Raw genomic sequence first — 19722 nt, forward strand, 5'->3', positions numbered from 1 at the left:
ATTGATATAAACCAACCCCCATGTCTTTGTGACATTCAGGTCAGAAGATATGCCTGTGTGGCTTTAGGTTGCTAGGGTACTCTGTTTGGTTGCTAGGGAGTGGCCAATAACGACAATGTAAAGTGTAGTTGCCAGTATGAGTGATTTAAACCAACCCCCATGTCTCTGTGACATTCAGGTGTGAAGATATGCCTGTGTGGCTTTGGGTTGCTAGGGTACTCTGTTTGGTTGCTAGGGAGTGGCCAATGATGACACTGTAAAGTGTAGTTGCCTGTATGAGTGATATAAACCAACCCCCATGTCTTTGTGACATTCAGGTCAGAAGATATGCCTGTGTGGCTTTAGGTTGCTAGGGTACTCTGTTTGGTTGCTAGGGAGTGGCCAATAACGACAATGTAAAGTGTAGTTGCCAGTATGAGTGATTTAAACCAACCCCCATGTCTCTGTGACATTCAGGTGTGAAGATATGCCTGTGTGGCTTTGGGTTGCTAGGGTACTCTGTTTGGTTGCTAGGGAGTGGCCAATGACGACACTGAAAAGTGTAGTTGCCAGTTTGAGTGATATAAACCAACCCCCATGTCTCTGTGACATTCAGGTGTGAAGATATGCCTGTGTGGCTTTGGGTTGCTAGGGTACTCTGTTTGGTTGCTAGGGAGTGTCAATGTTGATTGGTGATTGGGCGTTTGCTGCCCCGACTCAAAGGAGTCCGCCCCCATGTCTCTACGACACTCTGATCCAGAGATATGCATCTGGGCCCTTATAATGGAAGTCTATGGGATCAGTTGCTAGGGTGCCCTAAATGGTCGCTAGGGCGTGGCTTGACACCTTCATGATGATCCGGAGAGTCTGATTGGCCATCTGAGTAAAATGAGCCCGCCTCCATGTCTCTAGGCCAATGTGATGCTGAGTTATGCCCAATGCAAAATCCCTATGTAAATTACAATGGGTTTTCATGGGACGTCCCTTACCATAGAAAGTCAATGGGGCAAATTTGGAGAGCTCTTGCACCCCAGGGGTACAACTTTTACCCCATTGCGAGAAGTCTTCTCGCACAGCTTGATAGCCTCTCCAGATGTGGCGAATCACGTGTTTCTACGAAATTATTGCTTGGCGCTACGTCCCGTCAAAATTCGTCCCAATGCGTTGTCTATGGTATTTTGGGGCCGAATAAAAATTGGCTGTGACATCATCGTACCCCTGATCACTTATGAAAGTCGGGGATCTACATTCCCGTGTTGGCCGCACAATTTGACACCCATTTCGAGGGTCTACGTCAAAAATTGCGGGACGAGGGGCGCGCCAAAATTTGAACGAAAGAGGGGCATTTGCGCCCCAGGGGTACAACTTACACCCCATTGCGAGATGTGTTCTCGCACAGCTTGATAGCCTCTCCAAATGTGGCGAATGACGTGTTTCTGCGAAATTGTCGCTCGGCGCTACGTCCCGTCAAAGTTTGCCACAATGCATTGTCTATGGGACGTTTTTGGGGCGCTTTTTCGCCCCGTGTGATGTCATCGTACGCCCGATCGCTTATAAAAGTCATAGCACACCGAGTCTACATAGGCCGCACGATTTGACACCCGTTTCGAGGGTCTACGACAAAAACTGCGGGAGGAGTAGCGCGCCGAAAATCTGTACGGAATCTATAATAATAATAATAATAATAATAATAATAAGCACGCACAACAGTAATAGTGATGCTTTGCCTATGGCAAGCACCACTAACTAGATATGTACATTTCCTGAAGAAAATGTGAGTGGTGCTTGCAGTGGCAAAACTCGGCCCTCGGTTGCTAGGGTATTGATATGCAGTTGCTATGGCACCCATGATGGTTGCTAGAGCCCGCCTTATGGTACCTGCGTCCGTGATGTAGCTTAATAGGCGCTACGTGGCTAGGCTGTTTGTGGACGCTGCGCGGCGCCCCCTAGATGATTTTTGAGGGGCCCGGGGCCCCCATGGTTCCCTCGGGCCCCACCCCCTGAGGCCCTGTTACTTTTCCCCCGCTCCCAGCCCCCCTGGGGGCCCCGCCAGGAGCCCCTAAAGATTGCACTGGTGAGTATGCAAAATGCTGCAGTTCGGGGTTTCGCCACAAGGCGGCAGCACGCCGTCCAACGGCTCACCTATTCGACGGGTGTCAAATAGGTTGTGGGATGGCAGCCACAAACTGCCTATTTGTCCACCTAACAGCCTAAATGATTAGGGCCTCGTCCACGAACCGCCTAAAGTGCCACCTAAGTGACTAGTCTTAACCATAGTCTTCCTCACGTCCCACGGACAGCCTATTCGTCCACCTAGGCGCCTATTCTTCATTAATTAGTCCACAGAGTGCCTAAAGTGCCACCTAAGTGACTACCCTTCGCCGTAGTCTTCCTCACGTCCCACGAACAGCCTATTCGTCCACCTAGGCGCCTATTCTTCATTAATTAGTCCACAGAGTGCCTAAAGTGCCACCTAAGTGACTAGTCTTAACCATAGTCTTCCTCACGTCCCACGAATAGCCTATTCATCCACCTAGGCGCCTATTCTTCATTAATTAGTCCACAGAGTGCCTAAAGTGCCACCTAAGTGACTAGTCTTAACCATAGTCTTCCTCACGTCCCACGGACGGCCTATTCGTCCACCTAGGCGCCTATTCTTCATTAATTAGTCCACAGAGTGCCTAAAGTGCCACCTAAGTGACTACTCTTCATCATAGTCTTCCTCACGTCCCACGAACAGCCTATTCATCCACCTAGGCGCCTATTCTTCATTAATTAGTCCACAGAGTGCCTAAAGTGCCACCTAAGTGACTCCTCTTCGCCGTAGTCTTCCTCACGTCCCACGAACAGCCTATTCGTCCACCTAGGCACCTATTCTTCATTAATTAGTCCACAGAGTGCCTAAAGTGCCACCTAAGTGACTACTCTTCATCACAGTCTTCCTCACGTCCCACGAACAGCCTATTCATCCACCTAGGCGCCTATTCTTCATTAATTAGTCCACAGAGTGCCTAAAGTGCCACCTAAGTGACTACTCTTCGCCGTAGTCTTCCTCAGGTCCCACGAACAGCCTATTCGTCCACCTAGGCACCTATTCTTCATTAATTGGTCCACAGAGTGCCTAAAGTGCCACCTAAGTGACTACTCTTCGCCGTAGTCTTCCTCACGTCCCATGAACAGCCTATTCGTCCACCTAGGCACCTATTCTTCATTAATTAGTCCACAGAGTGCCTAAAGTGCCACCTAAGTGACTACTCTTCATCGTAGTCTTCCTCAAGTCCCACGAACAGCCTATTCATCCACCTAGGCGCCTATTCTTCATTAATTAGTCCACAGAGTGCCTAAAGTGCCACCTAAGTGACTACTCTTCGCCGTAGTCTTCCTCACGTCCCACGAACAGCCTATTCGTCCACCTAGGCACCTATTCTTCATTAATTGGTCCACAGAGTGCCTAAAGTGCCACCTAAGTGACTACTCTTCATCGTAGTGTTCCTCAAGTCCCACGAACAGCCTATTCGTCCACCTAAGTACCTATTTTTCATTAACTCGTCCAAACTGACTACTCTTCATCGTAGTCTTCCTCACGTCCCACGAACAGCCTATTTGTCCACCTAGGCACCTATTCTTCATTAAGTGGTCCACAGAGTGCCTAAAGTGCCACCTAAGTGACTGCTCTTCATCGTAGTCTTCCTCACGTCCCACGAACAGCCTATTCATCCACCTAGGCGCCTATTCTTCATTAATTAGTCCACAGAGTGCCTAAAGTGCCACCTAAGTGACTACTCTTCGCCGTAGTCTTCCTCACGTCCCACGAACAGCCTATTCGTCCACCTAGGCGCCTATTCTTCATTAATTAGTCCACAGAGTGCCTAAAGTGCCACCTAAGTGACTACTCTTCATCGTAGTCTTCCTCAAGTCCCACGAACAGCCTATTCATCCACCTAGGCGCCTATTCTTCATTAATTAGTCCACAGAGTGCCTAAAGTGCCACCTAAGTGACTACTCTTCGCCGTAGTCTTCCTCACGTCCCACGAACAGCCTATTCGTCCACCTAGGCACCTATTCTTCATTAATTAGTCCACAGAGTGCCTAAAGTGCCACCTAAGTGACTACTCTTCATATTAGTGTTCCTCACGTCCCACGAACAGCCTATTCATCCACCTAGGCGCCTATTCTTCATTAATTAGTCCACGGAGTGCCTAAAGTGCCACCTAAGTGACTACTCTTCATCGTAGTCTTCCTCACGTCCCACGAACAGCCTATTCATCCACCTAGGCGCCTATTGTTCATTAATTAGTCCACAGAGTGCCTAAAGTGCCACCTAAGTGACTCCTCTTCGCCGTAGTCTTCCTCACGTCCCACGAACAGCCTATTCGTCCACCTAGGCACCTATTCTTCATTAATTAGTCCACAGAGTGCCTAAAGTGCCACCTAAGTGACTACTCTTCATCGTAGTCTTCCTCACGTCCCACGAACAGCCTATTCATCCACCTAGGCGCCTATTCTTCATTAATTAGTCCACAGAGTGCCTAAAGTGCCACCTAACTGCCTACTCTTCGTCGTAGTCTTCCTCTCGTCCCACGAACAGCCTATTTGTCCACCTAAGTGCCTATTTTCATCATTATGTCCACGAAGTGCCTAAAGTGCCACCTAAGTGACTACTCTTCATCGTAGTGTTCCTCACATCCCACGAACAGCCTATTCGTCCACCTAAGTGCCTATTTTTCATTAACTCGTCCAAACTGACTACTCTTCATCGTAGTCTTCCTCACGTCCCACGAACAGCCTATTTGTCCACCTAAGTGCCTATTTTCATCATTATGTCCACAAAGTGCCTAAAGTGCCACCTAAGTGACTACTCTTCATCGTAGTGTTCCTCACATCCCACGAACAGCCTATTCGTCCACCTAAGTGCCTATTCTTCAATAACTCGTCCAAACTGACTATTCTTCATCGTAGTCTTCCTCGAGTCCCACGAACAGCCTATTTGTCCACCTAAGTGCCTATTTTTCATTAACTCGTCCAAACTGACTACTCTTCATCGTAGTCTTCCTCACGTCCCACGAACAGCCTATTCGTCCACCTAACAGCTTATTTTTCACCAGTTCGTCCCAGGGGCCCCAAACTTGGCATCCTGGTAGCCTAGGGGCCCCACTGTCATATATCAGGAGGACAGGTCTCTAGAGTGCAGGGAAAAATTTCACAACCACCCAGGATCTTGAAACCCGGGATCCTGAACCGGGGGCCCCTGGACTACCACCGTGTCAAATTTGGAGCCCCTGCGACCTTTTGGCCCCTGCTTTCCAGACGTCCGTCCTTCAACCTATTTAACGTAGGCTGTTTGTGGACAAGTGGGCCAATTAAGCACGGAAACAGGTCAAAGGGACACAAGGCTCTAGACACGGCCCCAGGGGCCCCTGAAGAGGCACGGATGTCAATTTGGGGCCTATCGGACCTTGTGGTTCACTGTCAACGAACCACCTATGAAAACACATGCAATAAGTTGCACGTGTCCTCGGCCACCGTTCGGCCCCCAGGGGCCCGAGGGCTCCCAAACTTCGGATGCTGGTAGCCTGGGGGCCCCACTGCCATATATCAGGAGGACGAGTCTCTAGAATGCAGGGAAATTTTTCACAACCACCCAGGACCCTGAAACCCGGGATCCTGACTCGGGGGCCCCTGGACTACCACTGTGTCAAATTTGAACCCCCTGCGACCTTTTGACCCCTGCCAAACAGACCTTTTGGTCCTATGTCCCACGAACCACCTATGAAAACGCATGCAATAAGTTGCACGTGTCCTCGGCTACTGTTCGGCCCCCAGGGGTCCGAGGGGCCCCAAACTTGGCATCCTGGTAGCCTAGGGCCCCACTGCCATATATCAGGAGGACAAAGCCTGCAGAGGCCCTGTCAAATAAGTTACAGCTGTCACTTTCTGATGGTGGAATTTCGGTAATTTCACCACATATGGTGAACGCCCATATCTAACTTATTTGACTGGGCCTCCATAGGCTGTCTGTGGACATTACATTAAAAGGTCATATTTCATAACTACAGTGCTTTTATGAGGTGAAACCTACTGTACACCACTCAGGGGACACAGCCCGACACACTGATGTACATTACAGCCATTAATTATGCATCATTTGCATAAAATTCAACTGTCCACAGACAGCCTATAAGGGACCTGTCAAATAGGTTACAAGTGGGATGCTGTTTTCGACTTAGACATTTTCGGCCGGTGAATCCCTGTAACGAATTGGGGATTTCAGCATATATGCTGAAGGCCAGTGAGTAACTTATTAAGCTACAAGTGGGATGCCAATACATTAAAAGCTCATATTTCATAACTACAGTGCTTTTATGAGGTGAAACCTACTGTACACCACTCAGGGGACACAGCCCGACACACTGATGTACATTACAGCCATTAATTATGCATCATTTGCATAAAATTCAACTGTCCACAGACAGCCTATAAGGGACCTGTCAAATAGGTTACAAGTGGGATGCTGTTTTTGACTTAGACATTTTCGGCCGGTGAATCCCTGTAACGAATTGGGGATTTCAGCATATATGCTGAAGGCCAGTGAGTAACTTATTAAGCTACAGGTGGGATGCGGGAATTTGACCGGATGTATCTCGGGAGCTAAACCGACTTGGGGTTCCATACTCTGGGGTCATGGGGGTCCCTTGGGTCCCTCCCCACGCCCGGAGTTTGGAGCTCCAACTCGACTTTGTTCCCAAGATACACCCGGTCAAACTTCCACAGGAAGTGGCCATATCTCAGGAACGAAGCCGACTTGTGGGTCCATACTCTGGGGTCATGGGGGTCCCTTGGGTGCCTCCCCACGCCCGGAGTTTGGAGCTTCAAGTCGGCTTGGTTTTCAAGATACACCCTGTCTAAGCTGGACCGGAAGTGGCTGTATCTCGGAAACAGAAGGTCCCAGGAGCTGGGGGCGGTGAGATCCGAAGGGACCCTATGGGCCCCCCTCACACGCGTAGTTTGTAGCTCCAACTCGGCTTAACTTCCAAGATACACAAGGTTATACATAGGGGACTTTTGGACAAAACGGTCGATATCTCGGAAAGGACGAGTCCTAGCAGATCGTCCTTCGGGGTGGTGAGGGACCCCTAGGGGCCCTCTCAGACCCCAGAGTCCTGAGGCTCTGGGTCCCTTCCTTCTGAAGTGCACCCTTTCCTGTTGGCCCCCGTATGTCGGCCTGTGGGGGAGCTAGAAGCACGGGCTAGGGCGCGTTCGAGAGGGCCCCTCGGGACCTTACTTTGACCCGAGTCTGGTGCCGCTAGGCGGCCGGGCCACCGAGTTAGAGCCGTTCAAAGTTTGGAGCCAACCTCCAACTTATTTGACAGAGCGCCCATAGGCTTCCCCCGGACAGTACATTATTGGGTCATATTTCATAACTACAGTGCTTTTATGAGTTGAAACCTACTGTACACCACTCAGGGGACACAGCCCGACACACTGATGTACATTACAGCCATTGATTATGCATCATTTGCATAAAAATCAACTGTCCACAGACAGCCTATAAGGGACCTGTCAAATAGGTTACAAGTGGGATGCTGTTTTCGACTTAGACATTTTCGGCCGGTGAATCCCTGTAAAGAATTGGGGATTTCAGCATATATGCTGAAGGCCAGTGAGTAACTTATTAAGCTACAGGTGGGATGCCAATACATTAAAAGGTCATATTTCATAACTACAGTGATTTTATGTGGTTTAACCTGTTGTGTGCCACACAGGGGACACACCACAACACACTGATGTACATTACAGCCATTAATTATGCATCATTTGCATAAAATTCAACTGTCCACAGACAGCCTACAAGGGACCTGTCAAATAGGTTACACGTGGGATGTTTTTGTTGAAGTCCCATCTGTAACTTATTTGACAGAGTGCCTATAGGCTGTCTGTGGACATTACATTAAAAGGTCATATTTCATAACTACAGTGATTTTATGTGGTTTAACCTGTTGTGTGCCACACAGGAGACACACCACAACACACTGATGTACATTACAGCCATTAATTATGCATCATTTGCATAAAATTAAACCGTCCACAGACAGCCTATAAGGGACCTGTCAAATAGGTTACAGGTGGGATGCTGTTTTCGACTTAGACATTTTCGGCCGGTGAATCCCTGTAAAGAATTGGGGATTTCAGCATATATGCTGAAGGCCAGTGAGTAACTTATTAAGCTACAAGTGGGATGCCAATACATTAAAAGGTCATATTTCATAACTACAGTGATTTTATGTGGTTTAACCTGTTGTGTGCCACACAGGGGACACACCACAACACACTGATGCACATTACAGCCATTAATTATGCATCATTTGCATAAAATTCAACCGTCCAGGGGGAAGCCTATTGGGGACCTGTCAAATAGGTTACACGTGGGATGTTTTTGTTGAAGTCCCATCTGTAACTTATTTGACAGAGTGCCTATAGGCTGTCTGTGGACATTACATTAAAAGGTCATATTTCATAACTAAAGTGATTTTATGTGGTTTAACCTCTTGTGTGCCACACAGGGGACACACCACAACACACTGATGTACATTACAGCCATTAATTATGCATCATTTGCATAAAATTAAACCGTCCACAGACAGCCTATAAGGGACCTGTCAAATAGGTTACAAGTGGGATGCTGTTTTCGACTTAGACATTTTCGGCCGGTGAATCCCTGTAAAGAATTGGGGATTTCAGCATATATGCTGAAGGCCAGTGAGTAACTTATTAAGCTACAGGTGGGATGCACGTCCCTCACCGGTGAATCCCTGTAAAGAAATTGGGGATTTCAGCATATATGCTGAAGGCCAGTGAGTAACTTATTAAGCTACAGGTGGGATGCACGTCCCTCACGTCCCACGAACAGCCTCTTTGTCCACCTAACAGCTTATTTTTCACCAGTTTGTCCAAGGGGCCCCAAACTTGGCATCCTGGTAGCCTAGGGGCCCCACTGCCATATATCAGGAGACAGGTCTCTAGAGTGCAGGGAAAATTTTCACAACCACCCAGGACCCTGAAACCCAGGATCCTGAACCAGGGGCCCCTGGACTACCACCGTGTCAATTTGGAGCCCCTGCGACCTTTGACCCCTGCCAAACAGACCTTTTGGTCCACTGTCCCACGAACCACCTATGAAAACGCATACAATAAGTTGCACGTGTCCTCGGCTACTGTTCGGCCCCCGGGGGTCCGAGGGGCCCAAAACTTGGCATTCTGGTAGCCTAGGGGCCCCACTGCCATATATCAGGAGGACGAGACTCTAGAATGCAGGTAAATTTTTCACAACCACCCAGGACCCTGAAACCTAGGATCCTGACTCAGGGGCCCCTGGACTACCACTGTGTCAAATTTGAAGCCCCTGCGACCTTTTGACCCCTGCCAAACAGACCTTTTGGTCCTATGTCCCACAAACCACCTATGAAAACGCATGCAATAAGTTGCACGTGTCCTCGGCTACTGTTCGGCCCCCGGGGGTCCGAGGGGCCCCAAACTCCACATCCTGGTAGCCTAGGGTCCCCTCTGCCACATACTAGGAGGACGAGTCCCTTGAGCGAAGGAAATTTTTTTTGGCCTGCTTTGTCATAATCTCTCACAAAGGCCTCTTGCGCTCATAGACAGAGAGACCCTTTCCAAAGGGCACAATGAAAAGATAGGGTAGTGTCAAGAAAAAGACTCGGGGCCCACCTAGGACCCTGAAACCCGGGATCCTAACTCAGGGGCCCCTGGACTACCACTGTGTTTAATTTGAAGCCCCTGCGACCTTTTGACCCCTGCCAAACAGACCTTTTGGTCCAATGTCCCACGAACCACCTATGAAAACGCATGCAATAAGTTGCACGTGTCCTCGGCTACTGTTCGGCCCCCGGGGGTCCGAGGGGCCCCAAACTCAGCATCCTGGTAGCCTAGGGCCTCACTGCCATATATCAGGAGGACAAAGCCTGCAGAGGCCCTGTCAAATAAGTTACAGCTGCCACTTTCTGATGGTGGAATTTCGGTAATTTCACCACATATGGTGAACGCCCATATCTAACTTATTTGACTGGGCCTCCATAGGCTGTCTGTGGACATTACATTAAAAGGTCATATTTCATAATTACAGTGCTTTTATGTGGTTTAACATGTTGTGTGCCACACAGGGGATACAACACAACACACTGATGTACATTACAGCCATTAATTATGCATCATTTGCATAAAATTCAACCGTCCAGGGGGAAGCCTATTGGGGACCTGTCAAATAGGTTACACGTGGGATGTTTTTGTTGAAGTCCATCTGTAACTTATTTGACAGAGTGCCTATAGGCTGTCTGTGGACAATTACATTAAAAGGTCATATTTCATAAACTACAGTGATTTTATGTGGTTTAACCTGTTGTGTGCCACACAGGGGACACACCACAACACACTGATGTACATTACAGCCATTAATTATGCATCATTTGCATAAAATTAAACCGTCCACAGACAGCCTATAAGGGACCTGTCAAATAGGTTACAAGTGGGATGCTGTTTTCGACTTAGACATTTTCGGCCGGTGAATCCCTGTAAAGAATTGGGGATTTCAGCATATATGCTGAAGGCCAGTGAGTAACTTATTAAGCTACAGGTGGGATGCACGTCCCTAACGTCCCACGAACAGCCTATTCGTCCACCTAACAGCTTATTTTTCACCAGTTTGTCCAAGGGGCCCCAAACTTGGCATCCTGGTAGCCTAGGGGCCCCACTGCCCTATATCAGGAGGACGAGTCTCTAGAATGCAGGGAAATTTTTCACAACCACCCAGGACCCTGAAACCCGGGATCCTAACTCAGGGGCCCCTGGACTGCCACTGTGTCAAATTTGAAGCCCCTGCGACCTTTTGACCCCTGCCAAACAGACCTTTTGGTCCAATGTCCCCACGAACCACCTATGAAAACGCATGCAATAAGTGCACGTGTCCCTCGGCTACTGTTCAGCCCCCGGGGGTCCGAGGGGCCCCAAACTCCGCATCCTGGTAGCCTAGGGTCCCCTCTGCACATACTAGGAGGACGAGTCCCTAGAGCGAAGGGAATTTTTTTGGCCTGTTTTGTCAAAATCTCTCACAAAGGCCTCTTGCGCTCATAGACAGTGAGACCCTTTCCAAAGGGCACAATGAAAAGATAGGGTAGGTTAAGAAAAAGACTCGGGGCCCACTTAGGACCCTGAAATCCGGGATCCTGACTCAGGGGCCCCTGGACTACCACCGTGTCAAATTTGGAGCCCTGCGACCTTTTGACCCCTGCCAAACAGACCTTTTGGTCCAATGTCCCACGAACCACCTATGAAAACGCATGCAATAAGTTGCACGTGTCCTCGGCTACTGTTCAGCCCCCGGGGGTCCGAGGGGCCCCAAACTCCGCATCCTGGTAGCCTAGGGTCCCCTCTGCCACATACTAGGAGGACGAGTCCTAGAGCGAAGGGAATTTTTTTTGGCCTGTTTTGTCAAAATCTCTCACAAAGGCCTCTTGCGCTCATAGACAGAGAGACCCTTTCCAAAGGGCACAATGAAAAGATAGGGTAGGGGTAAGAAAAAGACTCGGGGCCCACCTAGGACCCTGAAATCCAGGATCCTGACTCAGGGGCCCCCTGGACTACCACCGTGTCAAATTTGGAGCCCCTGCGACCTTTTGACCCCTGCCAAACAGACCTTTTGGTCCAATGTCCCACGAACCACCTATGAAAACGCATGCAATAAGTTGCACGTGTCCTCGGCTACTGTTCGGCCCCCGGGGGTCCGAGGGGCCCCAAACTTGGCATCCTGGTAGCCTAGAGGCCCCACTGCCATATATCAGGAGGACGAGTCTCTAGAATGCAGGGAAATTTTTCACAACCACCCAGGACCTGAAACCCGGGATCCTGACTCAGGGGCCCCTGGACTACCACTGTGTCAAATTTGAAGCCCCTGCGACCTTTTGATCCCTGCCAAATAGACATTTTGGTCCAATGTCCCACGAACCACCTATGAAAACACATGCAATAAGTTGCACGTGTCCTCGGCAACTGTTCAGCCCCGGGGGTCCGAGGGCCCCAAACTCCGCATCCTGGTAGCCTAGGGTCCCCTCTGCCACATACTAGGAGGACGAGTCCTAGAGCGAAGGGAATTTTTTTGGCCTGTTTTGTCAAAATCTCTCACAAAGGCCTCTTGGCACTCATAGACAGAGAGACCCTTTCCAAAGGGCACAATGAAAAGATAGGGTAGGGTTAAGAAAAAGACTCGGGGCCCACCTAGGACCCTGAAATCTGGATCCTGACTCAGGGGCCCCTGGACTACCACCGTGTCAAATTTGAAGCCCCTGCGACCTTTTGACCCCTGCCAAACAGACCTTTGGTCCAATGTCCCACGAACCACCTATGAAAACGCATGCAATAAGTTGCACGTGTCCTCGGCTACTGTTCGGCCCCCAGGGGTCGAGGGGCCCCAAACTTCGCATCCTGGTAGCATAGGGTCCCCTCTGCCACATATCAGGAGGACAGGTCTCTAGAGTGCAGGGAAAATTTTAACACCCACCTAGGACCCTGAAACCCAGGATCCTGACCCAGGGGCCCCTGGACTATCACTGTGTCAAATTGGAGCCCTGCGACCTTTTGACCCCTGCTTTCCAGACGTCCATCCTGCAACCTATTCGACATAGGCTGTTCGTGGACATAATCATAAAAATAGGCACTTAGGTGGACAAATAGGCTGTTCGTGGGACGAGAGGAAGACTTCGACGAAGAGTAGGCAGTTAGGTGGCACTTTAGGCACTTCGTGGACATAATCATAAAAATAGGCACTTAGGTGGACAAATAGGCTGTTCGTGGGACGAGAGGAAGACTACGACAAAGAGTAGGCAGTTAGGTGGCACTTTAGGCACTTCGTGGACATAATCATAAAAATAGGCACTTAGGTGGACAAATAGGCTGTTCGTGGGACGAGAGGAAGACTACGACGAAGAGTTGGCAGTTAGGTGGCACTTTAGGCACTTCATGGACATAATGATGAAAATAGGCACTTAGGTGGACAAATAGGCTGTTCGTGGGACGAGAGGAAGACTACGACGAAGAGTAGGCAGTTAGGTGGCACTTTAGGCACTTCGTGGACATAATGATGAAAATAGGCACTTAGGTGGACAAATAGGCTGTTCGTGGGATGAGAGGAAGACTACGATGAAGAGTAGGCAGTTAGGTGGCACTTTAGGCACTTCGTGGACATAATGATGAAAATAGGCACTTAGGTGGACAAATAGGCTGTTCGTGGGACGAGAGGAAGACTACGACGAAGAGTAGGCAGTTAGGTGGCACTTTAGGCACTTCGTGGACATAATCAGAAAAATAGGCACTTAGGTGGACAAATAGGCTGTTTGTGGGACGAGAGGAAGACTACGACGAAGAGTAGGCAGTTAGGTGGCACTTTAGGCACTTCGTGGACATAATGATGAAAATAGGCACTTAGGTGGACAAATAGGCTGTTCGTGGGCAAGGATTAGGGAACCTGGCCCCCTAGTGGTGAAAAAAACATCCCCCTAAGTGCCTATGGTTCCATAAACGAAATACTTAGGGAAAACCATTCATTTAAGTTGGGCGTAGGATCCAGAATGGTGCCTTTTCATCCATTTGAGCGCTTTTTCGTCATCTAGCAATCTAAATGAACTAGAAAAAATCCACAGACTGCCTATTTTCCCTAATTGCTTAATTATGGAACGTGACACCCCTAGAATAACTTAAATGACAGCCCGTTGACAAAATTCCCTAAGCGCTGCGCGCCGCCCCCTAATAATTTTTTGGCCCCCAAACAACGCCTATGGTTCGATGCGGCCTCTCCCCCTGAGGCGGGGGATGGTGGTCCCGTCTCCCGAGACCCTCCAGGGGCCCGGCAATGGAGCAAAATTGCCCTAAAAATGCTTTTCACCCGACCTGTCAAATAAGTCACAGGAAGGATGCAGTCTGATAAGTCCCGTCTATAAGGTCATATTTCATAAATACAGTGCTTTTATGAGGTGAAATCTACTGTACATCACTCGGGGGACACAACCCCACACACTGATGTAAATTACAGCCATTAATTATGCATAATTTGCATAAAATTCAACCGTCAGCATATATGCTGAAGGCCAGTGAGTAACTTATTAAGCTACAAGTGGGATGCCAATAAATTAAAAGATTATATTTCATAATTAAAGTGCTTTTAAGTGGTTTAACCTGTTGTGTGCCACACAGGGGACACACCACAACATACTGATGTACATTACAGCCATTAATTATGCATAATTTGCAAATTCAACTGTCCACAGACAGCCTACAAGGGACCTGTCAAATAGGTTACACGTGGGATGTTTTTGTTGAAGTCCCATCTGTAACTTATTTGACAGAGTGCCTATAGGCTGTCTGTGGACATTACATTAAAAGGTCATATTTCATAACTACAGTGATTTTATGTGGTTTAACCTGTTGTGTGCCACACAGGGGAAACACCACAACAAACTGATGTACGTTACAGCCATTAATTATGCATCATTTGCATAAAATTCAACTGTCCACAGACAGCCTACAAGGGACCTGTCAAATAGGTTACACGTGGGATGTTTTTGTTGAAGTCCCATCTGTAACTTATTTGACAGAGTGCCTATAGGCTGTCTGTGGACATTACATTAAAAGGTCATATTTCATAACTACAGTGATTTTATGTGGTTTAACCTGTTGTGTGCCACACAGGGGACACACCACAACACACTGATGTACATTACAGCCATTAATTATGCATCATTTGCATAAAATTCAACTGTCCACAGACAGCCTACAAGGGACCTGTCAAATAGGTTACACGTGGGATGTTTTTGTTGAAGTCCCATCTGTAACTTATTTGACAGAGTGCCTATAGGCTGTCTGTGGACATTACATTAAAAGGTCATATTTCATAACTACAGTGATTTTATGTGGTTTAACCTGTTGTGTGCCACACAGGGGACACACCACAACACACTGATGTACATTACAGCCATTAATTATGCATCATTTGCATAAAATTCAACTGTCCACAGACAGCCTATAATGGACCTGTCAAATAGGTTACAAGTGGGATGCTATTTTCGACTTAGACATTTTCGGCCGGTGAATCCCTGTAAAGAATTGGGGATTTCAGCATATATGCTGAAGGCCAGTGAGTAACTTATTAAGCTACAGGTGGGATGCACGTCCCTCACGTCCCACGAACAGCCTATTCGTCCACCTAACAGCTTATTTTTCACCAGTTTGTCCAAGGGGCCCCAAACTTGGCATCCTGGTAGCCTAGGGGCCCCACTGCCATATATCAGGAGGACGAGTCTCTAGAATGCAGGGAAATTTTTCACAACCACCCAGGACCCTGAAACCCGGGCTCCTGACTCAGGGGCCCCTGGACTACCACTGTGTCTAATTTGAAGCCCCTGCGACCTTTTGACCCCTGCCAAACAGACCTTTTGGTCCAATGTCCCACGAACCACCTATGAAAACGCATGCAATAAGTTGCACGTGTCCTCGGCTACTGTTCGGCCCCCGGGGGTCCGAGGGGCCCCAAACTCCGCATCCTGGTAGCCTAGGGCCCCACTGCCATATATCAGGAGGACAAAGCCTGCAGAGGCCCTGTCAAATAAGTAACAGCTGTAACTTTCTGATGGTGGAATTTCGGTAATTTCACCACATATGGTGAACGCCCGTATCTAACTTATTTGACTGGGCCTCCATAGGCTGTCTGTGGACATTACATTAAAAGGTCATATTTCATAATTACAGTGCTTTTATGTGGTTTAACCTGTTGTGTGCCACACAGGGGACACAACACAACACACTGATGTACATTACAGCCATTAATTATGCATCATTTGCATAAAATTAAACTGTCCACAGACAGCCTATAAGGGACCTGTCAAATAGGTTACAAGTGGGATGCTGTTTTTGACTTAGACATTTTCGGCCGGTGAATCCCTGTAACGAATTGGGGATTTCAGCATATATGCTGAAGGCCAGTGAGTAACTTATTAAGCTACAGGTGGGATGCGGGAATTTGACCGGATGTATCTCGGGAGCTAAACCGACTTGGGGTTCCATACTCTGGGGTCATGGGGGTCCCTTGGGTCCCTCCCCACGCCCGGAGTTTGGAGCTCCAACTCGGCTTTGTTCCCAAGATACACCCGGTCAAAGTTCCACAGGAAGTGGCCATATCTCAGGAACGAAGCCGACTTGGGGGTCCATACTCTGGGGTCATGGGGGTCCCTTGGGTACCTCCCAACGCCCGGAGTTTGGAGCTTCAAGTCGGCTTGGTTTTCAAGATACACCCGGACTAAGCTGGACCGGAAGTGGCCATATCTCGGAAACGGAAGGTCCCAGGAGCTGGGGGCGGTGGGATCCGAAGGGACCCTATGGGCCCCCCTCATGCCCGTAGTTTGGAGCTCCAACTCGGCTTAACTGCCAAGATACACAAGGTTATAAATAGGGGACTTTTGGACAAAACGGTCCATATCTCGGAAAGGACGAGTCCCAGCAGATCATCCTTCAGGGTGGTGAGGGACCCATAGGGGCCCTCTCAGACCCAAGATTCCTGAGCCTCTGGGTCCCTTCCTTCTGAAGTGCACCCTTTCCTGTTGGCCCCCGTATCTCGGCCTGTGGGGGAGCTAGAAGCACGGGCTAGGGCGCGTTCGAGAGGGCCCCTCGGGACCTTGCTTCGACCCGAGTCTGGTGCGACTAGGCGGCCGGGCCCCCGAGTTATAGCCGTTCAAAGTTTGGAGCCAACCTCCAACTTATTTGACAGAGCGCCCATAGGCTTCCCCCGGACAGTACATTATTGGATCATATTTCATAACTACAGTGCTTTTATGAGGTGAAACCGACTGTACACCACTCAGGGGACACAACCCCACACACTGATGTACATTACAGCCATTAATTATGCATAATTTGCATAAAATTCAACTGTCCACAGACAGCCTATTGGGGACCTGTCAAATAGGTTACACGTGGGATGTTTTTGTTGAAGTCCCATCTGTAACTTATTTGACAGAGTGCCTATAGGCTGTCTGTGGACATTACATTAAAAGGTCATATTTCATGACTACAGTGATTTTATGTGGTTTAACCTGTTGTGTGCCACACAGGGGACACACCACAACACACTGATGTACATTACAGCCATTAATTATGCATAATTTGCATAAAATTCAACTGTCCACGGACAGCCTACAAGGGACCTGTCAAATAGGTTACACGTGGGATGTTTTTGTTGAAGTCCCATCTGTAACTTATTTGACAGAGTGCCTATAGGCTGTCTTTGGACATTACATTAAAAGGTCATATTTCATAACTAGAGTGATTTTATGTGGTTTAACCTGTTGTGTGCCACACATGGGACACACCACAACACACTGATGTACATTACAGCCATTAATTATGCATAATTTGCATAAAATTCAACTGTCCACAGACAGCCTACAAGGGACCTGTCAAATAGGTTACACGTGGGATGTTTTTGTTGAAGTCCCATCTGTAACTTATTTGACAGAGTGCCTATAGGCTGTCTGTGGACATTACATTAAAAGGTCATATTTCATAAGTACAGTGATTTTATGTGGTTTAACCTGTTGTGTGCCACACAGGGGACACACCACAACACACTGATGTACATTACAGCCATTAATTATGCATAATTTGCATAAAATTCAACTGTCCACAGACAGCCTATAATGGACCTGTCAAATAGGTTACAAGTGGGATGCTATTTTCGACTTAGACATTTTCGGCCGGTGAATCCCTGTAAAGAATTGGGGATTTCAGCATATATGCTGAAGGCCAGTGAGTAACTTATTTAGCTACAGGTGGGATGCACGTCCCTCACGTCCCACGAACAGCCTATTCGTCCACCTAACAGCTTATTTTTCACCAGTTTGTCCAAGGGGCCCCAAACTTGGCATCCTGGTAGCCTAGGGGCCCCACTGCCATATGTCAGGAGGACGAGTCTCTAGAATGCAGGGAAATTTTTCACAACCACCCAGGACCCTGAAACCCGGGCTCCTGACTCAGGGGCCCCTGGACTACCACTGTGTCTAATTTGAAGCCCCTGCGACCTTTTGACCCCTGCCAAACAGACGAACCACCTATGAAAACGCATGCAATAAGTTGCACATGTCCTCGGCTACTGTTCGGCCACCGGGGGTCCGAGGGGCCCCAAACTCCGCATCCTGGTAGCCTAGGGCCCCACTGCCATACATCAGGAGGACAAAGCCTGCAGAGGCCCTGTCAAATAAGTTACAGCTGTCACTTTCTGATGGTGGAATTTCGGTAATTTCACCATATATGGTGAACGCCCATATCTAACTTATTTGACTGGGCCTCCATAGGCTGTCTGTGGACATTACATTAAAAGGTCATATTTCATAATTACAGTGCTTTCATGTGGCTTAACCTGTTGTGTGCCACACAGGGGACACAACACAACACACTGATGTACATTACAGCCATTAATTATGCATCATTTGCATAAAATTCAACCGTCCAGGGGGAAGCCTATTGGGGACCTGTCAAATAGGTTACAAGTGGGATGCTGTTTTCGACTTAGACATTTTTCGGCCGGTGAATCCCTGTAAAGAATTGGGGATTTCAGCATATATGCTGAAGGCCAGTGAGTAACTTATTAAGCTACAGGTGGGATGCGGGAATTTGACCGGATGTATCTCGGGAGCTAAGCTGACTTGGGGTTCCATACTTTGGGGTCATGGGGGGCCCTTGGGTACCTGCCCACGCCCGGAGTTTGGAGCTCCAACTCGGCTTTGTTCCCAAGATAGACCCGCTCAAATTTCTACAGGAAGTGGCTGTATCTCAGGAACGAAGCCAACTTGAGAGCCCATACTCTGGGGTCATGGGGGTACATTGGGTACCTCCCCACGCCCGGACTTTTGGAGCTCCAACTCGGCTTTGTTCCAAAGATAAACCCGGTAAAAGTTCTACAGGAAGTGTCCATATCTCAGGAACTAACCCGACTTGGGGGTCCATATTCTGCAGTTATGCGGGGCCCGTGGGTACCGCAACACGCCCGGAGTTTGGAGCTCCAACTCGGCTTTGTTCCCAAGATACACCCGGTCAAAATTCCACAGGAAGTGGCCGTATCTCAGGAACGAAGCCGACTTGGGGGTCCATTCCCTGGGGTCATGGGGGTCTTTTTGGTACCTCCCGAAGCCCGGAGTTTGGAGCTCCAAGTCGGCTTGGTTTTCAAGATACACCCGGTCTAAGCTGGACCAAAAGTGGCCGTATCTCGGAAACGGAAGGTCCCAGGAGCTGGGGGTGGTGGGATCAGAAGGGACCTCACGGGACCCCCTGAAGCCCGGAGATTGGAGCTCCAATTCGGCTTAACTTCCAAGATACACCCGGTTATACATAAGGGACTTTTGGACAAAACTGTCGATATCTCGGAAAGGACGAGTCCCAGCAGATCGTCCTTCGGGGTGGTGAGGGACCCCTAGGGGCCCTCTCAGACCCCAGAGTCCTGAGCCTCTGTGTCTCTTCCTTCTGAAGTGCACCCTTTCCTATTGGCCCCCTGTATTCGGGATGCTGTTTTCTGACTTAGACATTTTCAGCCGGTGAATCCTTGTAACGAATTGGGGATTCCAGCATATCTGCTGAAGGCCAGTGAGTAACTTATTAAGCTACAGGTGGGATGCGGGACTTTTGAGCGGATGTATC

Source organism: Garra rufa, chromosome 11, assembly GCF_049309525.1.
Source record: "Garra rufa chromosome 11, GarRuf1.0, whole genome shotgun sequence".
In the NCBI taxonomy this organism is placed as follows: Eukaryota; Metazoa; Chordata; class Actinopteri; order Cypriniformes; family Cyprinidae; genus Garra; species Garra rufa.